The sequence below is a fragment of the Mauremys reevesii genome, linkage group 1 (genome assembly GCF_016161935.1).
Source record: "Mauremys reevesii isolate NIE-2019 linkage group 1, ASM1616193v1, whole genome shotgun sequence".
NCBI classification, from domain to species: Eukaryota; Metazoa; Chordata; order Testudines; family Geoemydidae; genus Mauremys; species Mauremys reevesii.
The window spans coordinates 47961517-47986209 of record NC_052623.1 but is presented as its reverse complement, the minus strand read 5'-3'; the positions used below and the strand labels follow the sequence as shown (position 1 = coordinate 47986209).

The following is a 24693-nucleotide window of genomic DNA, read 5'->3' as shown; positions in this document are numbered from 1 at the left end:
GCTTTAACAGTTTTCCTTCTGTTTGCCCAGCCTTTTGAATAGATATCGGTAGGGAGTAATTGGAACAGAGGGACAACATGCAGGGTTGAGATAACAATAAATTAAGAATGGATGCCTGTTTCCTAGCTTTGTTTATGAAGAAAAAGTAATACTAGTAAACTGAGGTTTATAATGAGGCTTATTCTCCATTACACACCTTGTTTATAGAATATTCTGAGCCCTGACTATTCAGATATAAATCAGTGAACAAATGTGCTGGTCGTCATATCGAACCTTAGGAATATGGCAGCTGTGGTACTAGGAGTTATTATATTTGTAAACACTGAGTGAGAAATATGCTTGAGAGAGAGAGATACATATATACATGCACAAACTTCACTCTAAAATGGCTTTTGTTTTAGATTAAAGAAATGGCAACAAGAATGAACAAAAATATATGTCCATGAGAGAGCACTGTCTGTGTGTGTCCTTCTCAGACTGTAACAGTTCTGAGTACAACATGGCTGCTGTCTCTTGCAGGCAGGCTGAGTTCTCAGAAATGCTAAAAGAAAATGGAAACAAATCTGTATACACAAGTTCAGTAAGTTTTGTCCGCATAAAGCGTTTTCATACTAATTATGTGTTCCCTTATATAACACATTTTAACCTAAGGAATTTAAAATCCTTTACAAGTGTTAACTAAGCCTTAGGCCTGGTCTACACTAGGACTTTAATTCGAATTTATCAGCGTTAATTCGAACTAACCGCTCAACCGTCCACACCAGGAAGCCATTTAATTCGAACTAGAGGGCTCTTTAGTTCGAATTTGGTACTCCACCCCGGCAGGTGGAGTAACGCTAAATTCGACATGGCTAGCTCGAATTAGGCTTGGTGTGGATGCTAATCGAACTTAGCAGCTCCGGGAGCTATCCCACAGTTCACCACTCTGTTGACGCTCTGGACAGCATTCCGAGCTTGGATTCTCTGGCCAGCCACACAGGAAATGACCCGCGAAAATTTGAATTCATTTTCCTGTCTGGGCGGTTTGAATCTGACGTTCTGGTTGCACATCGGGGCGAGCTCCGCAGCACCTGCAACGATGCAGAGCTCTCCAGCAGAGGAGTCCGGGCAATCCCAGAATAGAAAGAGGTCCCCAGCATGGAGTGACCGGGAAGTCCAGGATCTGATCGCTGTGTGGGGCGAGGAGTCTGTGCTCTCGGAGCTGCGCTCCAACAAGCGAGCACGAAGACCTTCGAGAAGGTCTCTAAAGCCATGAAAGACAAAGGATACAGCCGGGATGCGATGCAGTGCCGCGTGAAAGTGAAGGACCTAAGACAAGGGTATCAAAAGTCAGAGCGGCAAGCGGACGCCCGAGCCCAGCCCCAGACATGCCGCTTCTACGAGGCACTGCATGCCATTCTAGGTGGGTCTGCCACCAGTGCCCCACCAGTGACGGTGGACTCGAGGACGGAATAGTGTACCGGGACAGTTCCCCCTCCCTGTTCGCCGATGGGGAAGATGAGGAAGGGTCTGTTGAGGACGGCGCAGGCGACATCGAACCCACTCCCGCTTTCCTTGACAGCCAGGATCTCTTCATCACCCTCACAGAGATCCCCTACCAACCGTCCCCGCCCGTTAACCCGGACTCGGAATCAGGGGACGGATCAGGCGGTAAGTGCTACAAACAGGGAAACATTTATTTGTTTAAGAAACAGGGATATATATAAAAAATAGAAATACTATATAACAATTTTTAAATATGAAACTATACAAACAGCAGGTCTACACAAACAGCAATGGAGCAATAGTCCTCTGGGGATAGTTCAAAAAAGCTCTCAGAGAGCAGCTGGAAAAGCCTCAGCAAGAGGTTTCTTGGGAGAGGTGCTTTATTGGGTGCTCCGTTGAAGCACACTCTTCCGCGCCAGGCCATCCTCAGGTACAGGGGGACCATCGCCTCTACGAGCATGGCAGCGTATGGTCCTGGTCTGTGCAGGGCTTCTGTTAGCATCCGCTCTCTCTGTGTGCGCCTGACACGCCTCAGGGTGATGTCGTTGTGGAAGTGCTGCATCTAATTAGTGGAATTAGTGTACTGTTACTGTTGTGCATGGTAGACTTTTACTTTGCATAAGAATGACCCTCGCTTAACAGAGTTTTACTTTGCATAAGAATGACCCTTGCTTAACAGAGTTTTACTTTGCATAAGAATGACCCTCGCTTAACAGCCACGTGTTGCAGGCCACAGAGGAAACGCATACAGGGGTCTTTCCGTTCACTGGCTGGAGGTGCCATAACGCTCATCTTTTCTGCTTTGCACATTGCCTCCAGCAGGAGAGCACAGCTAAGCAGTAACTGATAAGCACTCTGTACTGTAAGGCTTACCAGGACTTTGTGCAAGAGGATGCAGCTGTCTCTCCTCGCAGCGCTATCCAGTGCAATCGCGCCGCCAATGAGCGTATTCCGAAATCTCGGACTAGTTCCGAGATCTCCTGAGACTTGGTTCCCTGTTTGGTCTTCTTAACTGAAACTGACTAGACTGTGTTTACTGTTGGCAAACATGTATTTGTTCAAGGAAATCACCTACTTTTTCGCATCACACAGCTTCGGCTCCTTCCCGGACTGCCCGCCATCCCCTGCAGAGGCTGGCTCAGATTAGGCGCCGGCGCCAAAGAAAAGACAAGGGACGACATGTTCCAGGAACTGATGGCCAGCTCCAGAGCGGAGGCGGCAGAGCAGAGACAGTCGAGGAGAGCCTGTGTCAGCAGCATCGCACACACATGGAGCGGGAGGATAGGTGGCGGCAGGAAGACCAGCAGGCGACTCAACGCTGCTTGGTCTAATGAGGAGCAAACGGACACGCTCCGGCGCCTTGTAGATGTTCTGCAAGACCGCAGTCAGGAGGAGAGAGCCCCCCTGCAGTGCATCTGCAACCGCCCTCCAACGCCAAGAAGTCCTGTCCCCCCCTCACCCAAAGTGACAAGACGGAGGGGCGGTAGGGGCCGTGAGAACTGTCCCTGCACCGCAGCACACCGATAATGTTCGAGACAACTGTCGCTGTAAATTTGTACAAGCTCTTTCCTTAAAGCATCACCCAGTCCCAACTCCAAGTTCAAACCCCCCACTGTGTACTACATTATTAAAAGCAGTTTTGTGTTACTGACTGTTTCCGTCACGTTTCTGGTGTCAGAAGACTTTCTGTTGTTCTGTAGGGGGGGGGTTGTAATTTCACTGCATAGCCCACAGTGCCATGCTACAGACTTGGCTGCAGGGTCAACTGCAGGGCACACACAGACTGCAGTCACTAGGCACCAGGGACAGTCTGTGTGGTGTATGCTACACCGGGTCTTTCCTTGATGTGTATGCTTGTGCAGGGTCCTGGTGCCTGACATCCCAGAATGTAAAGGCAGGCTTCCCTTCACATGCACTTGGACCGTAGTCACGATCCTCCCGGTGCCCTGAGCCCCAAAGAGCCCTCATCCAGGGGCAGATACTCACCCTTCCCCACACCCCTCACCCTTCCAACGCCCAAACCCACAGCCGTCATGTTAACCCCTATCCAAAGACAGCACCCTCGCCACTTCCTGCAAACCCACCCATCAGTGCACACATTAACCAGCACAGAGTGCTTCCATGTATCAACGAAGAAAGAGAAATGCAAAGTCAACAAAAGAGAGATTATTAATTACTAAAACATGTCCTTAGTTTTAAAACGTCCTTCGAACTGGGGAAACTTGATTTATGATCAGGCTCTCTTAAAATCAAGTGGACAGTCACAGGTTACCCTGCTCTGCTAGGAAACTCGCTTTCAAAGCCTCACTGATGCATATCGCTTCCCGCTGGGATCTTCTCTCAGCACGGGTGTCTGTCTGATCGTAAACAGCAGCCCGGCGATTTGCCTCAACCTCCCAAGCGGCCAAAAAGGTCTCGCCCTTGCTCTCACAAAGATTGTGGAGCACACAGCAAGCAATAACTACGGGGATATTCTTTTCGCTGATGTCCGAGCGAGTCAGTAAGGTCCGCCATCTCCCCTTGAGACGTCCGAAAGCACACTCCACCACCATTCTGCACTTGCTCAGCCGGTAGTTGAAGAGTTCCTTTTCACTGTCCAAGGCGCCTGTATAGGGCTTCATGAGCCAGGGCATTAGCGGGTAGGCCGGGTCACCGAGGATCACTGTAGGCATCTGCACATCCCCAACCGTTATTTTGTGGTCCGGGAAGAAAGTGCCTGCCTGGAGGCGTCTAAACAGACCAGAGTTCCTGAACACACGCGCGTCATGAACCTTGCCCGCCCACCCGACGTTGATGTTGGTAAAACGTCCCTATGGTCCACCACAGCTTGCAGCACCATTGAAAAGTAGCCCTTTCGGTTAATGTACTCGCTGGCCTGGTGGGCTGGTGCCAGGATAGGGATGTGAGTCCCATCTATAGCCCCACCGCAGTTTGGGAATCCCATCACAGCGAAGCCATCTATGATGACCTGGACATTTCCGACAGTCACTACCTTTGAGAGCAGTTGCTCAACGATTGCGTGGGCTACTTGAATGACAGCAATCCCCACGGTAGATTTGCCCACGCCAAAGTGGTTCGCTACTGACCGGTAGCTGTCTGGCGTGGCAAGTTTCCAGAGGGCTATGGCCACTCGCTTCTGCACACTCAGGGCTGCTCGCATCCTTGTGTCCTGGCGCTTCAGGGCAGGGGACAGCAAGTCACACAGTTCAAGGAAAGTGCCCTTACGCATCCTGAAGTTTCGCAGCCACTCTGTGTCATCCCAGACCTGCAGCACTATGCGGTCCCACCAGTCTGTGCTTGTTTCCCGGGCCCAGAATCGCCGTTCCACACCATGAACTTGACCCATTGCCACCATGATCTCCACTGCCCGGCGTACCCTGCTTTCTGAGAGGTCTGCGCCACTCTCCTCACCGTGCTGCGGAGCCTCCTCACCCGGTTTCTCAGCATCTGACTGTGGAAGAGGTGGGACGATAACGTGCGAGGAGTTGACAACGGCCATAAGTGCAGCGATGATCGCAGCGGGCTCCATGCTCGCAGTGCTGTGGCGTCGCGCTGTAACCGACCAGACAAGGCGCGAACAGATTTCCGGCGCTTTCAAGGAAGACAGGGAGGCGGGATTGACGGTTCAATGGCGACACATTTTCCCCAGCATGCATTGGAAATCCACAATTCAATGGGCAGCGGGAGTGCGGGAACTGTGGGATAGCTTCCCACAGTGCACCGCTTCCAAAGTCGAAGCTGGCCCCGTGAATGTGGACTCAGAAGTTCGAATTTGTGTATTTAGTATGGATACACAAATTCGACTTATTAAGGTCGAATCCACAAATTCGACTTAAGTAGATTCAAAATAGTCCTGTAGTGTAGACAAGCCCTTAGAGGGGTAGCCATGTTAGTCTGGATCTGTAAAAAGTGACAGAGTCCAACTAAGCCTTGTTACTATTCTATTTTGCAGTTGGAGACACTGAGGCCTGGTCTACACTAGGACTTTAATTCGAATTTATCAGCGTTAATTCGAACTAACCGCTCAACCGTCCACACCAGGAAGCCATTTAATTCGAACTAGAGGGCTCTTTAGTTCGAATATGCTCCACCCGGCAGGTGGAGTAACGCTAAATTCGCACTTGCTAGCTCGAATTAGGCTTGGTGTGGATGCTAATCGAACTTAGCAGCTCCGGGAGCTATCCCACAGTGCACCACTCTGTTGACGCTCTGGACAGCAGTCCGAGCTTGGATTCTCTGGCCAGCCACACAGGAAATGACCGCGAAAATTTGAATTCATTTTCCTGTCTGGGCGGTTTGAATCTGACGTTCTGGTTGCACATCGGGCGAGCTACGCAGCACCTGCAACGATGCAGAGCTCTCCAGCAGAGGAGTCCGGGCAATCCCAGACTAGAAAGAGGTCCCCAGCATGGACTGACCGGGAAGTCCAGGATCTGATCGCTGTGTGGGGCGAGGAGTCTGTGCTCTCGGAGCTGCGCTCCAACAAGCGAACGAAGACCTTCGAGAAGGTCTCTAAAGCCATGAAAGACAAAGGATACAGCCGGGATGCGATGCAGTGCCGCGTGAAAGTGAAGGACCTAAGACAAGGGTATCAAAAGTCAGAGCGGCAACGGACGCTCGAGCCCAGCCCCAGACATGCCGCTTCTACGAGGCACTGCATGCCATTCTAGGTGGGTCTGCCACCAGTGCCCCACCAGTGACGGTGGACTCCGAGGACGGAATAGTGTACCGGGACAGTTCCCCCTCCCTGTTCGCCGATGGGGAAGATGAGGAAGGGTCTTTAGAGGACGGCGCAGGCGACATCGAACCCACTCCCGCTTTCCTGACAGCCAGGATCTCTTCATCACCCTCACAGAGATCCCCTACCAACCGTCCCGCCCGTTAACCAGGACTCGGAATCAGGGGAAGGATCAGGCGGTAAGTGGTACAAACAGGGAAACATTTATTTTTTAAGAAACAGGGATTTATATAAAAAATAGAAATACTATATAAACATTTTTAAATATGAAACTAAACAAACAGCAGGTCTACACAAACAGCAATGGAGCAATAGTCCTCTGGGGATATTTCAAAAAAGCTCTCAGAGAGCAGCTGGAAAAGCCTCAGCAAGAGGTTTCTTGGGAGAGGTGCTTTATTGGGTGCTCCGTTGAAGCACACTCTTCCGCGCCATGCCATCCTCAGGTAGAGGGGACCATCGCCTCTACGAGCATGGCAGCGTAGGGTCCTGGTCTGTGCAGGGCTTCTATTAACATCCGCTCTCTCTGTGTGCGCCTGACACGCCTCAGGGTGATGTCGTTGTGGAAGTGCTGCATCTAATTAGTGGAATTAGTGTACTGTTACTATTGTGCATGGTAGACTTTTACTTTGCATAAGAATGACCCTCGCTTAACAGAGTTTTACTTTGCATAAGAATGACCCTCGCTTAACAGAGTTTTACTTTGCATAAGAATGACCTCGCTTAACAGCCACTTGTGGCAGGCCTCAGAGGAAAAGCATACAGGGGTCTTTCCCGTTCACTGGCGGGAGATGCCGCATAACGCTCATCTTTTCTGCTTTGCACATTGCCTCCAGCAGGAGAGCACAGCTAAGCACTAACTGATAAGCACTCTGTACTGTAAGGCTTACCAGGACTTTGTGCAAGAGGGATGCAGCTGTCTCTCCTCGCTTGTGCGCTCTCCAGTGCAATGGCGCCGCCAATGAGAGCGTATTCCGAAATCTCGGACTAGTTCTGAGATCTCCTGAGACTTGGTTCCCTCTTTGGTCTTGTTCACTGAAACTGACTAGACTGTGTTTACTGTTGGCAAACATGTATGTGTTCAAGGAAATCACCTACTTTTTCACATCACACAGCTTCGGCTCCTTCCCGGACTGCCCGCCATCCCCTGCAGAGGCTGGCTCGGATTAGGCAGAAAGAAAAGACAAGGGACGACATGTTCCAGGAACTGATGGCCAGCTCCAGAGCGGAGGCGGCAGAGCAGAGACAGTCGAGGAGAGCCTGTGTCAGCAGCATCGCACACACCTGGAACGGGAGGATAGGTGGCGGCAGGAAGACCAGCAGGCGACTCAAACGCTGCTTGGTCTAATGAGGGAGCAAACGGACACGCTCCGGCGCCTTGTAGATGTTCTGCAAGACCGCAGTCAGGAGGAGAGAGCCCCCCTGCAGTGCATCGGCAAGCGCCCTCCCACGCCAGAAGTCCTGTCCCCCTCACCCAAAGTGACAAGACGGAGGCGGTAGGGGCCGTGAGAACTGTCCCTGCACCGCAGCACCGATAATGTTAGAGACAACTGTCGCGCGTGTAAATTTGTACAAGCTCTTTCTTTACAGCATCAACCAGTCCCAACTCCAAGTTCAAACCCCCCACTGTGTATTACATTATTAAAAGCGGTTTGGTGTTACTGACTGTTTCCGTCACGTTTCTGGTGTCAGAAGACTTTCTGTTGTTCTGTGGGGGGGGGGTGTAATTGTAATGTCACTGCATAGCCCACAGTGCCATGCTACAGACTTGGCTGCAGGGTCAACTGCAGGGCACACACAGACTGCAGTCACTAGGCACCAGGGACAGTCTGTGTGGTGTATGCTGCCCGGTCTTTCCTTGAGGTGTATGCTTGTGCAGGGTCCTGGTGCCTGACATCCCGAATGTAAAGGCAGGCTTCCCTTCACATGCATTTGGACCGTAGTCACGATCCTCCCAGGTGCCCCGAGCCCCAAAAATAGACCTCATCCAGGGGCAGATACTCACCCTTCCCCCACACCCCTCACCCCGTCCAACGCCCAAACCCACAGCCGTCATGGTAACCCCTATCCAAGGACGGCACCCCTCGCCCCTTCCTGCAAACCCACCCATCAGTGCACACCTTAACCAGCACAGAATGCTTCCATGTTTCAACGAATAAACAGAAATGAAAAGTCAACGAAAGATTTATTATTAATTACTAAAACATGTCCTTAGTTTTAAAACGTCCTTGGGAAGTGGGGAAAACTTGGTTTATGATCAGGCTCTCTTAAAATCAAGTGGACAGTCACAGGTTACCCTGCTCTGCGAGGAAACTCGCTTTCAAAGCCTCCCTGATGCATATCGCTTCCCGCTGGGATATTCTCTCAGCACGGGTGTCTGGCTGATCGTAAACAGCAGCCAGGCGATTTGCCTCAACCTCCCAAGCGGCCAAATAGGTCTCGCCATTGCTCTCACAGATATTGTGGAGCACACAGCAAGCATCAATAACTACGGGATATTCTTTCTCGCTGATGTCCGAGCGAGTCAGTAAGGTCCGCCATCTCCCCTTGAGACGTCCGAAAGCACACTCCACCACCATTCTGCACTTGCTCAGCCGGTAGTTGAAGAGTTCCTTTTCAGTGTCCAAGGCGCCTGTATAGGGCTTCATGAGCCAGGGCATTAGCGGGTAGGCCGGGTCCCGAGGATCACTGTAGGCATCTGCACATCCCCAACCGTTATTTTGTGGTCCGGGAAGAAAGTGCCTGCCTGGAGGCGTCTAAACAGACCAGAGTTCCTGAACACACGCGCGTCATGAACCTTGCCCGCCCACCCGACGTTGATGTTGGTAAACGTCCCCTATGGTCCACCACAGCTTGCAGCACCATTGAAAAGTAGCCCTTTCGGTTAATGTACTCGCTGGCCTGGTGGGCTGGTGCCAGGATAGGGATGTGAGTCCCATCTATAGCCCCACCGCAGTTTGGGAATCCCATCGCGGCGAAGCCATCTATGATGGCCTGGACATTTCCGACAGTCACTACCTTTGAGAGCAGTTGCTCAACGATTGCGTGGGCTACTTGAATGACAGCAATCCCCACGGTAGATTTGCCCACGCCAAAGTGGTTCGCTACTGACCGGTAGCTGTCTGGCGTGGCAAGTTTCCAGAGGGCTATGGCCACTCGCTTCTGCACAGTCAGGGCTGCTCGCATCCTTGTGTCCTGGCGCTTCAGGGCAGGGGACAGCAAGTCACACAGTTCAAGGAAAGTGTCCTTACGCATCCTGAAGTTTCGCAGCCACTCTGTGTCATCCCAGACCTGCAGCACTATGCGGTCCCACCAGTCTGTGCTTGTTTCCCGGGCCCAGAATCGCCGTTCCACACCATGAACTTGACCCATTGCCACCATGATCTCCACTGCCCGGCGTACCCTGCTTTCTGAGAGGTCTGCGCCACTCTCCTCACCGTGCTGCCGGAGCCTCCTCGCCCGGTTTCTCAGCATCTGACTGTGGAAGAGGTGGACGATAACGTGCGAGGAGTTGACAACGGCCATAAGTGCAGCGATGATCGCAGCGGGCTCCATGCTCGCAGTGCTGTGGCGTCCGCGCTGTAACCGACCAGACAAGGGCGCGAACAGATTTCCCGCCGGCGCTTTCAAGGAAGACAGGGAGGGCGGGATTGACGGTTCAATGACGACACATTTTTCCCCCCAGCATGCATTGGGGTGAAATCCCACAATTCCAATGGGCAGCGGGGAGTGCGGGAACTGTGGGATAGCTTCCCACAGTGCACCGCTTCCAAAGTCGAAGCTGGCCCCGTGAATGTGGACTCAGAAGTTCGAATTTGTGTATTTAGTATGGATACACAAATTCGACTTATTAAGGTCGAATCCACAAATTCGACTTAAGTAGATTCGAAATAGTCCTGTAGTGTAGACAAGCCCTGAGATATGGGAAAGTTAAATGATTTGCCTAACATCACACATCAAGTCAGTGGGGAAAAATGGGACCATAAGACAGATAAATGTCAAGACTTCTGATTTATTTAGTGTTTCCTGTTAAGAGAGAGTTGTTTCCTTACCATGTAAACATATAAGGTCACATTGGACAAGCGACAAAACACCAATTTGATTAACTAAGTCAAATCTATTCAAGCCAGTTTTTTTGTTATGGTTGCTTGTCTTTCTAGTGGGTGCTTCACATTCCCATTTTAGTTCTCAGAGTCATTGCCATTTATAAAATTCTGAGCTTTCATCTTTTCCAGTAGTCTGTTTCCCTTTTATTTTCCAGATATTCCATTCTGGCCCTCTGCACTCTATTCCAGACTGCTTATGGTACTAATATCACTGATATACAGGATGTTTAATTTCATTTTTTCTTTAATAACATGTCCTCAGATCTGGGAACAAGTGAGTCTTGTTAGCTACACTCCAGTATTGTGAAGCCATCAGTTTTGAAATTGGCATGCGTACTGGCCAGGCTGCTGATTTCACTTGCAATTTTCTCACAGTCCACTACACATGCGCCTGGTGTCAGTGAAGTTACACCAGGGATTAATTACACCAGGGATCATGATCACTCACAAAGTCAGGGCGAGATCTTCACCTTGCCTAAATCAGTATATTTCTGATTATTCTAATAGAACTATGTCAATTTATAGCAGTTGTGGATCTGGCCAATAGATAGCTAGTGGAATATTAATAAATGGCTGGGTGAAGAACAAAATAAACTTGCCAGTTGCTTAAAGAGAAGAAATGCCACCCCCACCCCCCGGAAATTATTGTATGCCGTGTTGCATATGGCACCTATCTGTCTACACTGGGCTCCTCACCATGGTATCTGAGTGCTTAGCTTGTGTTCCAAACTATTTCCTTTTATTCATCTGTTCTGCTCTCAAAATGCACTCCATGTCTAGTGAGTATTTCTTTGGCACAATGGTGGTTCCAAATGACAGAGTTTGCTCCAGTATTTGTCTAATTGAGCCTTTCTAAGCTTTGTCTACACTGTATGGGTCATCCTAGGTACTGGTATCTTGTAAGGAGGGGGGATTTAGAATTTAAGTCTAGCTAGTTTATTTTTAGCCTCAAACTCTGGCTTTCCACCTGGTTTCCTAACTCTTCTGTTTATTGGTCTGTCCCTTTCAACAGCCCTTTTAAAATGCTGCTTTGTTCTACTTTGTAGCTTCTTGTTCCTAGCACTGCTGTCCCTCCACATGTAGTTGCACTTTGTCCATTTGGCCATCAAGGAAAACCTGTGGGGTGTGGGTTTTTTTGTTTTGTTTTTTGTGTGTGGTGTGTGTGTGCGTTTTTTTTTAAACATTCCTTTTGTTTTCTCTTTACTGCAAGTCAAACAGTACCTAGCTACCTGCTGCTTTTGGGGGCAAGGATGCAGGGGCGGCTCTAGACATTTTCCCGCCCCAAGCACGGAGGGTCCGCTGGTCCCGCACGCCTGTGGGAGGTCCACTGAAGCCGCCGGACCAGTGGACCATCCGCAGGCAAGCTGCCGAAGGCACCCTGCCTGCCGCCCTAGCGGCGACCGGCAGAGCGCCCCCTGCGGCTTGCCGCCCCAGGCATGCGCTTGGAGTGCTGGTGCCTGGAGCCGCCTCTGCAAAGATGTCAAGCTTTGTGTTTAAAGTAATTTCTTCCATCAAGACGTGTGGGAGGAGAAGTGATGATAGCATCTTTGTTGCATGTGTATCCTTGAAGAGGATCAAAGATAGTTCTAATTTTACAGGTTTATTTTTCCTTAGGAATTTTTAAAGGAGACAACTGGGAAGTGGCTGTAAACAACTGATGAACTGATCAGAAACAAAAATCACATGGGGGTTTTAGCTGGGATTTCTTTGAAGCACATCCCCTTCTCATGCTATCAGATGCATGTCCTGATTCTGTTGCCTTTATGGTAGCAATAGAAAACAAAGATCCTATAAGGAGTGACTGTATGTCTCAGGGTATTGGTAATAGGTGATTTGGTCTAGCTCACGTTGGCAATGATGCCTGTAGAGTTAGGAATGGAACTATTTTTTTGGTTTAGCAAAGTACACTGAACTACAGTAGTTTTTAGTTTGGGAACTGCATGTCTCCTAACTTAAATATTTCCTCTTTCCACAGGGGATTCAATGAAACAAGCACTATGACCAGACTCTGGCTGGGCCTTGCATAGAAATCACAATCCTGGCTTGCTAACCACTCCAAAAAGGAGTCATGAGCTTGCATCCTCCCCACTTGCTGTCCAGGGTGGGACACAAAGCATGCTCCCTTCCTGCTCCCCAGCACTGGTGGATTCAAGCAATCTAGGGCCCAAGGCATGCCAGGGTATGGAGCCTCCCGTGGCCCTGCCCGCACTGTGGCACCAGCCCCTACTTGCAGTGGCAGGAGCTATCTGCACGAGATCCATCTGTTGGAAAAAATAACCCCAACTATACATACAATATGATGGGGGCTAATTTAGCTACAACGAATCAGAAAAAAGATCTTGGAGTCATCGTGGATAGTTCTCTGAAGATGTCCACGCAGTGTGCAGAGGCAGTCAAAAAAGCAAACAGGATGTTAGGAATCTTTAAAAAGGAGATAGAGAATAAGACGGAGAATATATTATTGCCCTTATATAAATCGATGGTACACCCACGTCTTGAATACTGCATACAGATGTGGTCTCCTCATCTAAAAAAAGATATACTGGCACTAGAAAAGGTTCAGAGAAGGGTGACTAAAATGATTAGGGGTTTGGAACAGATCCCATATGAAGAGAGATTAAAGGTGCTAGGACTTTTCAGCTTGGAAAAGAGGAGACTAAGGGGGGATATGATAGAGGTATATAAAATCATGAGTGATGTGGAGAAAGTAGATAAGGAAAAGCTATTTACTTATTCCCATAATACAAGAACTAGAGGCCACCAAATGAAATGAATGGGCAGCAGGTTTAAAACAAATAAAAGGAAGTTCTTCTTCACACAGTGCACAGTCAACCTGTGGAACTCCTGCCTGAGGAGGTTGTGAAGGTTAGGATTATAACAGGGTTTAAAAGAGAACTAGATAAATTCATGGAGGTTAAGTCCATTAATGGCTATTAGCCAGGATGGGTAAGGAATGGTGTCCCTAGCCTCTGTCTGTCAGAGGGTGGAGATGGATGGCCGGAGAGAGATCACTTGACAGGGCCGCCCAGAGGATTCCGGGGGCCTGGGGTCTTCGGCGGCGGGGGGCCCTTCCGTTCCGGGACCCACCGCCAAAGTGCCCCGAAGACCCGCGGCGGGAGCCCCCCGCCGCCGAATTACCGCCGAAGCGGGACCCGCCGCCGAAGCGCAGCCCGGTCTTCGGCGGTAATTCGGTGGCGGGGGGGGGTGTCCTGGAACAGAAGGGGCCCCCCGCCGCCGAAGACCGGGCTGCGCAGCGGCGGCGGCGGCAGGTCCCCCGGCCCCGGCCTCTAATTCCCCCCCCCGCCCCGGCCCCTTACCTGAGCGCGTCTCCGGCCGAGCCCCTGAGCCCCGCCCCGCTCAGAGCCGCGTGGTGAGGGGGCGGGGCTGTGAGCTCCACGCCCAGCGGAGGCAGCTGCCCCGCCCCCTCCCCACGCCGCTCTGAGCGGGGCTCAGGCCCCGTTGGAGCTCCCAGCCCCGCCCCCTCACCACGCGGCTCTGAGCGGGGCGGGGCTCAGGGGCTCGGCCGGAGACTCGGCGCTTGATGCGCTGAGGCTCCAGGAGAGGGGCGGAGGCGGGAGCCTCCGCTCTTCTCTTGGGGGCCCCTGCGGAGCCCGGGGCCCGGGGCAAATTGCCCCCTTTGCCCCCCCCTCTGGGCGGCCCTGTCACTTGATCATTACCTGTTAGGTTCACTCCCTCTGGGGCACCTGGCATTGGCCACTGTCGGAAGACAGGATACTGGGCTAGATGGACCTTTGGTCTGACTCAGTACGGCCGTTCTTATGTTCTTATGTCTGCTACCACTTCTTGGTGGGAAGGCTGGGACTCCTCTCCCCTCCTAGAGAGGCAAGGGCAGCAATGGGGGCCTTCTTCTCCCCAGCAATGGCAGCGCAGCATGAGGTCTGCCTCCTCTCGAGAGAAGCAGGCATGGGCGGCTGTACTTACTCCAGCAATCAGGGTGTATCTGCTTGAGTGGCTGGGCTAGCCCTGCTACACTCTTCCCTTGCCACACACACAGTTCTCCTCTTGGGTGGTGTTGCTATGGCCCCCTCCACAGCAGTGTGTCTTGGAGCTGACCCCACTGCGAAGTAGGGGGCAGTGCCCCTCGCAGATGTTGTCTCAGGCTGTCTGCTGACTCTGGCAGATCACAGTGTTGGTTGCACTTCTTCAAAAAAATGGAATTTGAGCTGCCAACACCATCAGAAAAGTCCAGAGGCTGGGGCCCTAACCAGGGCCTGTAATGCCTGTGCTTTAATCTGGCCCTGTCAGGAGCCACACTGTAAGTAGACCAGCCCTTATGTGAGCTTGTGCCATATTGGCTCAATATGTTTTTGCAGGAGAAGGGTGGACTGTGTTGTGCATGAAGGACAGAAGAACCCCTAGAAGCTAGGCTAGCACAACTGTGCCTTCTGTATAGTGTGTATTTTATCATTAGAATTTTTCTGTACTCATTCTTCACCCACCCCCCCCGCCCTTTCTCTGCTCCCTTTTCCTTCTCCTCACCAGACTCTCAGCAGGTATAAGTTAGCATGCAGCCACTGAACTCCATGGAGCTTCCTTTTCTCTCCTTTCTCCCCTCCCAAGTGTGTAAACCTAATTGGCTGAGGGTGTGTGTGTGTGTGTTTGGATTTCCACTCTATCCCTGGGGTGTCCAGTTTACCCCCAGTGAGGCTCAGGAATTGACATATTAACTGAAAAAGCCGTTATTAATTAAAAGGCTGATCAGCCCAATAGCATGGACATATAACAATCAATTTAATATCCCCACTACAAGTGGTGATCAGTCACTTACAGAAGGGCAGGAAGTACAGCCCACCACATATCAAGGTGCTTTACAGACCTTCTGAGTAACTTGTAATTTATTTTTTTTAAAATATACCTGGTACAGAGCAAGTTTTAATCAGATCTTGATTCTGTCCCAGCATAAGGGTCCGTGAGACTAGAACCTGGGTCTGTAAAGCTAGAGACAGCTGACATGCCCCCATAACCACCAGAAGGGCATATAGGGCCTTCTCCAAAGAGCACTGTGGAGATTAGGCACTGCAGAAAGTACTGCCCAACCAGTATAGGTGCTGGAGCTGGGGGTGCTGCTGCACCCCCTGGCTTGAAGTTGTAATAACCCAAATACATGGCTTCTGCCTTCAGCACCCCCACTATAAACACTGTTCCACCACCACTGCCAAAGGGTCTAGACTCTAGAGTGACAGCGCCCTCTGATTGGCCAATGCACTGTTTAACCCTGGCAGGTACCCCAGGAAGTTGTCTGGGCACCCACATAGACCTGCTGTGACTCCAGACCACACGTGGCTTCTGATCTTAGTCTCTGATCCCAGCCTGACTCTGACTTTTGTGTATTGATCCCAGCCTTAGCAATTACTCTGATCCTTGCTTGCCAATTGCTGCCTCGTGGCTGTCCTGGACTTGTGGATACCAGCTCAGGTGTGACCGCTAGGCCAGACTGCCTATGCCCCAGTCCTTTACAGTTGCCCAGACCAACTTTTGACCCCTCCATGGAAGCCCCTTAGCAGGGACATGGAACAGGGTGGATCTTCCACCACCCAGAGGAACCCATTGGGTACCAGATCTGCAAAAGCGGGTTGCTCAACTCCAAACCAACAACCATATGTTGTGGTTGTCCCAAGTGGATGGCTCCTAGCATAAAACCAGACACTCTATAAACAACTAGCATGATCCAAGAAAAGAAGTCCATGCTCTGGGATCGGGTTGGGCCACTGCCCTCTAAATAGGGTCCGATGGTAATATTACCCAAATGTTTTGATGGGAACTGCCAGAAGTTCAGGGGGTTCCTGAATCAACACATCTCCTTTTCCTGTTCTGCCTTTAATGTATCCCATTGACCATGCCAGGGTGGGACTAGTGATCAGTTTGCTAACCATCATCATCGGCGATCCCTCAATTCGAGGATGATCTCTACCCCAGATTTACTTATGGGTCCTGAGATGACTCAGGAGTCTGATCCTGCAACCACAGATCCACCCGCAGTAGGTACAGACATTTCCTGATGAGTCAGCTGCCTGCTGAGAGAAAGTTCTTTCTTTTTCCTTCCTTCTCTCCCTCTTTTCAGCTTTGAGGCCAAGGCACTTCTTCTCATAAAATCATAGAATATTAGGGTTGGAAGGACCTCAGGAGGTCATCTAGTCTAATCCCCTGCTCAAAGCAGGACCAACACCAACTAAATCATCCCAGCCAGGGCTTTGTCAAGCTGGGCCTTAAAAACCTTTAAGGAAGGAGATTCCACCACCTCCCTAGGTAACCCATTCTAGTGCTTCACCACCCTCCTAGTGAAATAGTGTTTCCTAATATCCAACCAAGACCTCCCCCACTGCAACTTGAGACCGTTGCTTCTTGTTCTGTCATCTGCCACCACTGAGAACAGCCTAGCTCCATCCTCTTTGGAACACCCCTTCAGGTAGTTGAAGGCTGCTATCAAATCCCTCCTCACTCTTCTCTTTTGCAGTCTAAATAACCCCATTTCCCTCAGCCTCTCCTCGTAAGTCTTGTGCCCCAGCCATATCCATTCTGTAGTGGGGGACCAAAACTGGATGCAATACTCCAGTGTTGAATAGAGGGGAATGATCACTTCCCTCTATCTGCTGGCAATGCTTCTACTAATACAGACCAATATGCCATTGGCCTTCTTGGCAACAAGGGCACACTGCTGACTCATATCCAGTTTCTCATCCACTGTAATCCCCAGGTCCTTTTCTGCAGAACTGCTGCTTAGCCAGTCGGTCCCCAGCCTGTAATGGGATTCTTCCTTCTTAAATGCATGACTCTGCACTTGTCCTTGTGGAACCTCATCAGATTTCTTTTGGCCCAATCCTCCAATTTGTCTAGGTCACTCTGGACCCCATCCCTACCCTCCAACGTATCTACCTCTCCCAACTTAGGCTACGTCTATACTACCTGCCCGGGTCGCGGGTAGCGTTCGACTTCTCGGAGTTCGATATATCGCGTCTCATCTAGACGCGATATATCGAACTCCGAACGCGCTCCTGTCGACTCCGGAACTCCACCACCACGAACGGCGGTGGCGGAGTCGACGGGGGAGCCGCGGACTTTGATCCCGCGGCGTCTGGACGGGTGAGTAGTTCGAACTAAGGTAGTTCGAGTTCAGCTACGCTATTTGCGTAGCTGAACTTGCGTACCTTAGTTCGACCCCCCCCCAGTGTAGACCAGGCCTTCGTGTCATCTGCGAACTTGCTGAGAGTGCAATTTAATCCCATCATCCAGATCATTAAAAAAGATGTTGAACAAAGGATTGACCCCTGGGGCACTCTGCTTGATACCGGCTGACAACTAGACATTGAGCCGTTGATCACTACCTGTTGAGCCCGACGATCTACCAGCTTTCTATCCACCTTGTAGTCCATTCATCCAATCCATACTTTTTTAACTTGCTGGCAAGAATACTGTGGGAGACCATATCAAAAGCTTTGCTAAAGTCAAGATATATCACATCCACTGCATATCTAATCTGATCTGCTTCGCAGGGTGATCAGTAGCCTAGGAGGTGATGGGACAGCTTGAGCAAATGAACGCTAGAACCAAAATGCAAAACTGGTTAGAACTGGTCTTAACCAGATCTTGATCACTCCCTGGTGCCCCCTACTTCCTGGTTAGGTCAATCAGAGGCCAAATAAATCGAGCCTAGCAACTACATCACATAAGCATTACTTATAATATAGTAGCCATCTTACTTATGTAATGACCTATTCCTTTGGAGTGCACTACAAAACAAGGACACAGAATTAACTATGCACCACCTGGGAGGGTTTGAGCCAATGAACAGGTGCGGTGAAGGTGGGGTGAGGAACAGAACCCAGGAAGTTTTGGGGAGAGAACAAACAAAAGAGCTGAGAAGCAGCAGTGCTGAGCTGGGGCAGAGAGACATCAGAGGTGCAGAGTTGGAACTAAAGCTGTTTGGAGGAGAGCCAGCTGCAAAAGAGGAATCTTACTGGAGCACGGGCTTGGAGCTGACAGGACAGCTGAGACCACTCAGCAGGACCCACCATTCTGAGTTCATACTGCTCACCAGCAACAGAGTGCACAGACAGGTTGGACTGACTCCAAAGTCTGTGGAGAGGTGCATTGGCATGGGGTAGGGAGTCTGTGTATATCTAGCCAGATGTGAGGATGCTGCCAGGGGCGGCTCTAGCTTTTTTTGCCACCCCAAGCATGGCAGGCAGGCTGCCTTCGGTGGCGCGCCTGCGGGAGGTCCACAGGTCCCGCGGATTCGGCGTACCCGCTGCCGAATTGCCGCCGAATCCATGGGACTGGCGGACCTCCCTCAGGCAAGCTGCTGAAGGCTGCCTGACTGCCACCCTCGCAGGGACCGTCAGGGTGCCCCCTGTGGCTTGCTGCCCCAGGCATGTGCTTGGAGCGCTGGTGCCTGGAGCCGCCGCTGGATGCTGCACACTGCATCCTGTAGCAGGGGCAAGAGAGTCTGTGTAAGATTCTGACTTGGGGGTATTCCTGACTTTGCCTGGGTTAGATAAAAGTGTTCTCTTGTTAAATGTGGTGCCTTCTAGGAGGGGGAGTTGATATGTGTGCAGAGGTGCGTAGCTGGGGACCTGAGATCCCGTCCCTAGCCCTGGGGTTCCCCTACCTGACTGAGCTATGACAATTTGTCAGCTGAAGATCCCACAGTGTGGTTTTTTTCCCCTCTGTGTCCCCTCCTGCTTTTTTTTTTTCTCTTTCAGTTTCTTCTAAGTGGAATGCAAAGCCAACAACATTCAGGTCCAACCTTTCAAACCTCCCATGTTCAACTAGATTCAAAATGAGGCAAACTGAGTTTCTGCATTTCTGATTTTAACAACACCAACCCAATGAAAGTAGATGGATTTGCAGTGTCAGATACACAAGTTTCTCTACAGCAATACCACTATGAATAGGCATAAAAACAAATTTCTGCAATGTATGTGTATTCACTCCTCTGCAATTAGTGATCATTTTGTTTTGAAAATCGGCGTGGTGACTGCTGCAGTAATAATTCACATTACAAGCTATGGCTTTGCCCAACCAAATCTAGAAATCTAAAGAGAACAGAACCCCTTTGGTTGTTAAAATAAAAGAAATAATTGAAGTAGCTGCTTTTTACCCCTAGCTAAATTCACTAGAAAATAGATGTATTTTCATGGGCAGCTGTAGCCTCCTGATTCAATGGGTGCCCTACAGTAAACTTCCAAAGGGGCAGTGACCACCCACGGCAGCACCCTCTGCCCTGGCACTGCAACCCTAATCCCAGCCCAGTACGGAGCGGAGGGCCTGGGGCGGGCTCACTCTCCAGCTCCACAGTCAACCTGAAGCAGCAGCTCCTGTCTGTGGGCTGTGCCTGGCTCCAAAGTCCAGGCATGATGACCTGGCACAGGGGGTTGCGCACCACATGGGTTTGGCCCAGCCACCGCTTTGTCATGGCAAGAGCTGCCACTGTGGGGTGAGTGTGGAGCGGCCTCTCTCTCCAACCCCTACTCCGCCCACCCCCCATCCATATGGGTGGGAGAAGTGTATGTTTGCCTGATTTTGCAGCCTTGGTTTCATGATTTCTGTGGGTGAAGTTGAACCCATGAATCCACGCTAAAGCCACTCCTGTGTTTTTTGGTTGTTGCTAATAAAATTGACCAAGATTTTCAAACGTGACTAGAGATTTTGGATGTCCAGCATCAGATTCCTTAGAGAGGACTGATCTTCAGAGAGTGGGTGCTCAGCCTTTTCTGAAAATCAGGCCCCTTTAAGGTGTCTGAAATAGGATAGTCAAAAATTAAGGCACCCAAAATTACCCTTCACTTTCAAAAACCTCAGCCATTATTTTAGGTTACATTTTTCAAAAGTGCCTATGTGACTTAGGCTCCTAAGTCTTATTGACTTTCCCTTGGTTGTTAGACTCCTAAGTCATGTAGGTACTTTTGAAAATGTTACTCCTAATCTATTCACCAAAAGTAGGTATGGTCCTTTTCAAAACAAATAATGAGCCTATGGCCTATTGAGGGATGGTAGTTGCCTCAATGAGTGCCTTAGGCTCATAGCAGGGAGAGCCCCCTCCATGAGTCTAAGGCCCAGATGAGCCCCTGGATAGTCTAAGTTTTGGAATATGGGGGAGGCCTCCAGTGAACTCCTAAGACTTGCTGATGGGGCTGAAGAGCATCCTAAGGCCTAACTGGAAGGTTTTCTGCTCCTGCAGCTCTCATAAGGTCCACCGGAAGGGAGAATCCCACCCTGCACTGAAGCCTCCTACTCCCCCCCCAGGCCTCCCTGTCCTCTAATTTTCTAGGGTCTGCAAGAAAATGCCCCTTCCTATAGATATAAGAAGGCCCACAGGGAAGGGGGACTGGATGAGAATAAGAAATATAGAAGGTGATGAGGTCAGGGGCCATTCCTGTCTTCCTGTGGCCCTCTTACAGTCTGCAAGAGGGAAGAAATGAGCCTCCTGAAGTTCACTGTTTCCTTCAACAACCCTGGTGAACATAAAGGGACTCATCACCCTTCCTGTGGGCTTTTTGACTGGGGGGAAAAAAACCCTTAATTTACCTGGTGACAGGCCTCCTTAAAATAGGGATTGCATCCTCCAGGGTTTTTTCCCTACACGGTGGCAAAAAAATGAATTCTGCAATTGTGTTAATTGCTACAGCCCCTGACCCACAGAGTGTACAATCAGAAAAGGAAAAAGACAGATGAAGCACAGGGGAAAGGGAGGTAATAAACAAATGCCATGATCTTGGCCTTTGAAAGGGCAAGAATAGAGGATTTCGGCAGAATAAAATTCTATGGCTTGTGCGATGCAAGAGGTCAGATAAGATGGTCATAATGGTCCCTTCTGGCTTTAACATTTCTGAATATTTATGAATCTCTTAAAATTAACAACAGCCACTTTCGTTTTATATCTCTTTCATAGAGATCTCATGATTCCTGATGCTGTGTATACTGTGGAGGTATTTGAGGAACAGAATGAGAATGTGCAGGAATACCAGTCTGTAGTTCCATAGGAAACCCTTTTCTAGGTGAATAGTGGACAAAAGTTCCCAGATACATGAACTTCTTTTTAAAAGCTCTAGAACAATCGTTTGTCAAACTAAATGCACTGAGACATGGCTACAGCAAATCAGTTTTCCAACCATTTTTTATAATCAGATTAAAAAAATCTTTAGGTTAATAGGTCAGTAATCTGTCTATGCTATAATACTGGTTACTAATTAAATCATTCTGAGACTCAGAAATACAGATAAAGCAAGCATGGATTAAACTGGTTTGGTGGGATTAGTCTCTTTAGGAAATTCCAAATTGAATTTTTACAGATTAAATACTTCAAATGAACATGGAGACCATCTGTTGTTGCTGGTGAAACACCTTTTTAATGAGGAGTCCTGTACAATGAACACTATATACACCATGTGTGTCTCTGATGTTGATCTCTCTGTATATGTTAAGAGAAAAAAATGTGTTTAGTACATGTTGGTGCAGTACTTACTGTTGATAGATGTTACCAGATGATGGCTGTGTGTGGGTTTTCTCTGTGTGCTGTCCCAGCTCTGTGCAGATAGTTGGCACAGCAGACCTCCATTGAACTGCCCAATAACCACAACTCAGTTTGTAGCAAAGACATTTGGTCAGGTTTATTGTCAATAAAGCACAGTCCTAAAGTCTTGGCTCAATAGTTACTCGCAGAGGAGGATTTACCATGAAACAAACTGTGCAGTGGCACGGGGCCAGGGGCGGCTCTAGACATTTTGCCGCCCCAAGCAGGGCAGCATGCCGTGGGGGCGCTCTGCCGGTCGCTGGGAGGCTGGCAGGTGGCTCTGGTGGACCTCCCACAGGTGTGCCTGCGGAGGGTCTGCTTGTCCCACGGTCCGCTGGTCCCACGGCTTTGGTGGACCTCCAGCAGGCACGCCCGCGGGAGGTCCACCGGAGCCGTGGGACCAGCGGACCCTCCGCAGGCACGCCTGTGGGAGGTCCACCGGAGCCGCCTGCCGCCCTCCCGGTGATCGGCAGAGCACCCCCTGTGGCATGCTGCCCCAAGCACGCGCTTGGCGTGCTGGGGCCTGGAGCCGCCCCTGCACAGGGCCCCCAATGATAGGGCGCCTCCACAAAATGCAGGACAAATCTCATCTGACAAGCTGCACCAGAGTCCCGGCCGGCAGCGCAGCAGGACTCAGGCTGGCAGGCTGCCTGCATTCCGTGGCTGGTGGCCCCCCTTGCTGCTCCTAGAAGTGGCCGGCTGCTGGCATGTCTCTATATGCACCTGGCAGGGGGGAGACGGATCTACGTGCTGCTCCCGCCTCAGGCAGCACACGGAGACCTGCTGCCCCCCACCCCACAAGGGGCATGCAGAGACGTGCCGGCAGCAGGGCTAAGGTGGCTCCCTGACCACACTGCCTCCCTCCACGCCCTGCCGCTCCTAGAAGCAGTCGGCATGTCCCTGTGGCCCCTTGGTGGGGCGGGGAGTGTCTCTGTGCGTTGCCCTCGCCCCGAGCGCCGACTGCGCAGCTCCCATTGGGAATTGCGGCCAATGGGAGCTGCGGGGGCGGAGCCTGTGGGCAGTGGTGCACAGAGACCTCATGGCTCCTCCTCACCTAGGATCCATTGCCAGAGGGGTGTGCCAGTTGCTTTGGGAGCCACGCCACCCAAGGCTAGCGCCGCCCCTTTGCATCCCAGCCTCCTGCCCCAGCCCAGAGCCTGCACCCAGCACCCAAACTCCCTCCCAGAGCCTGACCCCTGCACCCCAACCCTCTGCCCCAATCAAAGTACCTCACTTTATTTTCATTTACTTCCTATTACTTATAGGATGAGGATGAAGGAAAAAAAGAATGAAAAACGGGGGTGGGGGGAAGGGAGCGTGGGGGGGAAAATAAGATAATGTTCTTTTTCTTGGCTGGGTCTCAAGGCGGGGGGCGGGGGAGCCCTGAAAATGAAGGTGTGCACAGGGCTCCACTAACTCTAAATCTGCCACTGGTTATAGGTATACTCACACATGTATGCCTGTTGCAATAGACTAACTCAGTTAATGGGCGGGACTTTCCATTATCCCCTAGGCCAGCCAAAGATACTCCCTCCGAGATATCTTTTTATACACCAATACAAACAAGTTGCATATTGCTCCTCTGACGTATCTGAGTGCCACGCATTGCCCTGTATCTGTTGGTTTGATCAAAACGTCTCTTTCTATGATGCTGTCATCCTGACCTTATCTTTAGGTGGGTCAATATGTTCCTGTTATCTCTGGGGAATGTGCTGGTATCAGGGTGTTCTGGTACCATCCTTCTGGAAGGTGTTTGTGTGTGTATTCTTGTTCCTATGACTACTTCGGAATATGTGTTCCGCCCTGTTCTTGTCACAACTTAACTTAGCTTTATAGCAGCAAAGCTTTGACCACTGCTTTAATTCAAGCCTCATAGCAGGCCCCTAATCCAAGGCTTTATATCTCAGGCTCTCTTTCTACTACACTTACTATAATATAGTAGGTCCTAATCTTTTTTTTACATGAGTTCAATGGCAGATAAACCATTTCTCCTTTACTCCTGCACATGTTATCAATTTAAGATATTAATTAATATTAGGGCAAGTCTAGGTAATGTAAACTACTGTCTATGCTGATGGTGAGTTGGATCCCTATTACACAAGGTGAAGGAGACTACTGGAGGTATTGTGAGTGATTCAGGCATAACACTTCCAGGATGCCACCGAAGTGGACCCTACTACACTGAAGCTCGCCATTTTCACTGTGCTGGCTCAGGGGCCTGAGGTGTGGGAGGGGATGAAGGCTCCAAGTGGGGCTGTGGGCTCCGGGGTGGGGCCAGAAATAAGGAGTTCAGAATGAGGGAGGGGGTTGGGATCTGGGAGAGAGGGGGAGACGTGGGCTCCGGCTGGGGATGCGGGCTCTGATGTGGGGCTAGGGATGAGGGATTTGGGGTGTGGGATTGGGATCAGGGCTGTGGCAGGGGGTTGGGGCACAGGGGGGGAGTGAGGGCTCCAACTGGGGTGGGGCTGGGGATGAGGGGTTTGGGATGCGGAGGGTGCCCTGGGCTGGGATTGAGGGGTTCAGAGGGCAGGAGGGGGATCAGGGCTGGGGTAGGGGCCCAGGAGGGGGTCAGGAGTGCAAGCTCTGGGCGGCACTTACCTCAAGCAGCTCCCAGAAGCAGCAGCATGTCCCCCCTCTGGCTCCTATGTGGAGGCAGAGCCAGGCTGCTCTGCGCGCTGCTCTGTCCATTGGCGCCACCCCCACAGCTCCCATTGGCTGTGGTTCCCGGCCAAAGGGATCTGTGGAGTCAGTGCTTGGGGCAGGTGCAGCATGCGGAGCCCCCTGGCTGCCCCTACATGTAGGAGCCAGAGGGGGAACATGCCAGCTGCTTTCCAGGA

The 24693-nt window shown here is 50.7% G+C and overlaps 1 long non-coding RNA gene across 1 annotated transcript; it reads right to left on the bottom strand.

The window, feature by feature from the left end:
• Positions 1-292: 292 nt before the first annotated feature.
• Positions 293-23588, bottom strand: LOC120387274. The gene is made up of 3 exons (XR_005590106.1): positions 23521-23588; positions 21809-21905; positions 293-541 (listed from the first exon to the last, which is right to left on the bottom strand). It is a non-coding gene; the product is annotated as an uncharacterized LOC120387274 (long non-coding RNA).
• Positions 23589-24693: the final 1105 nt, after the last annotated feature.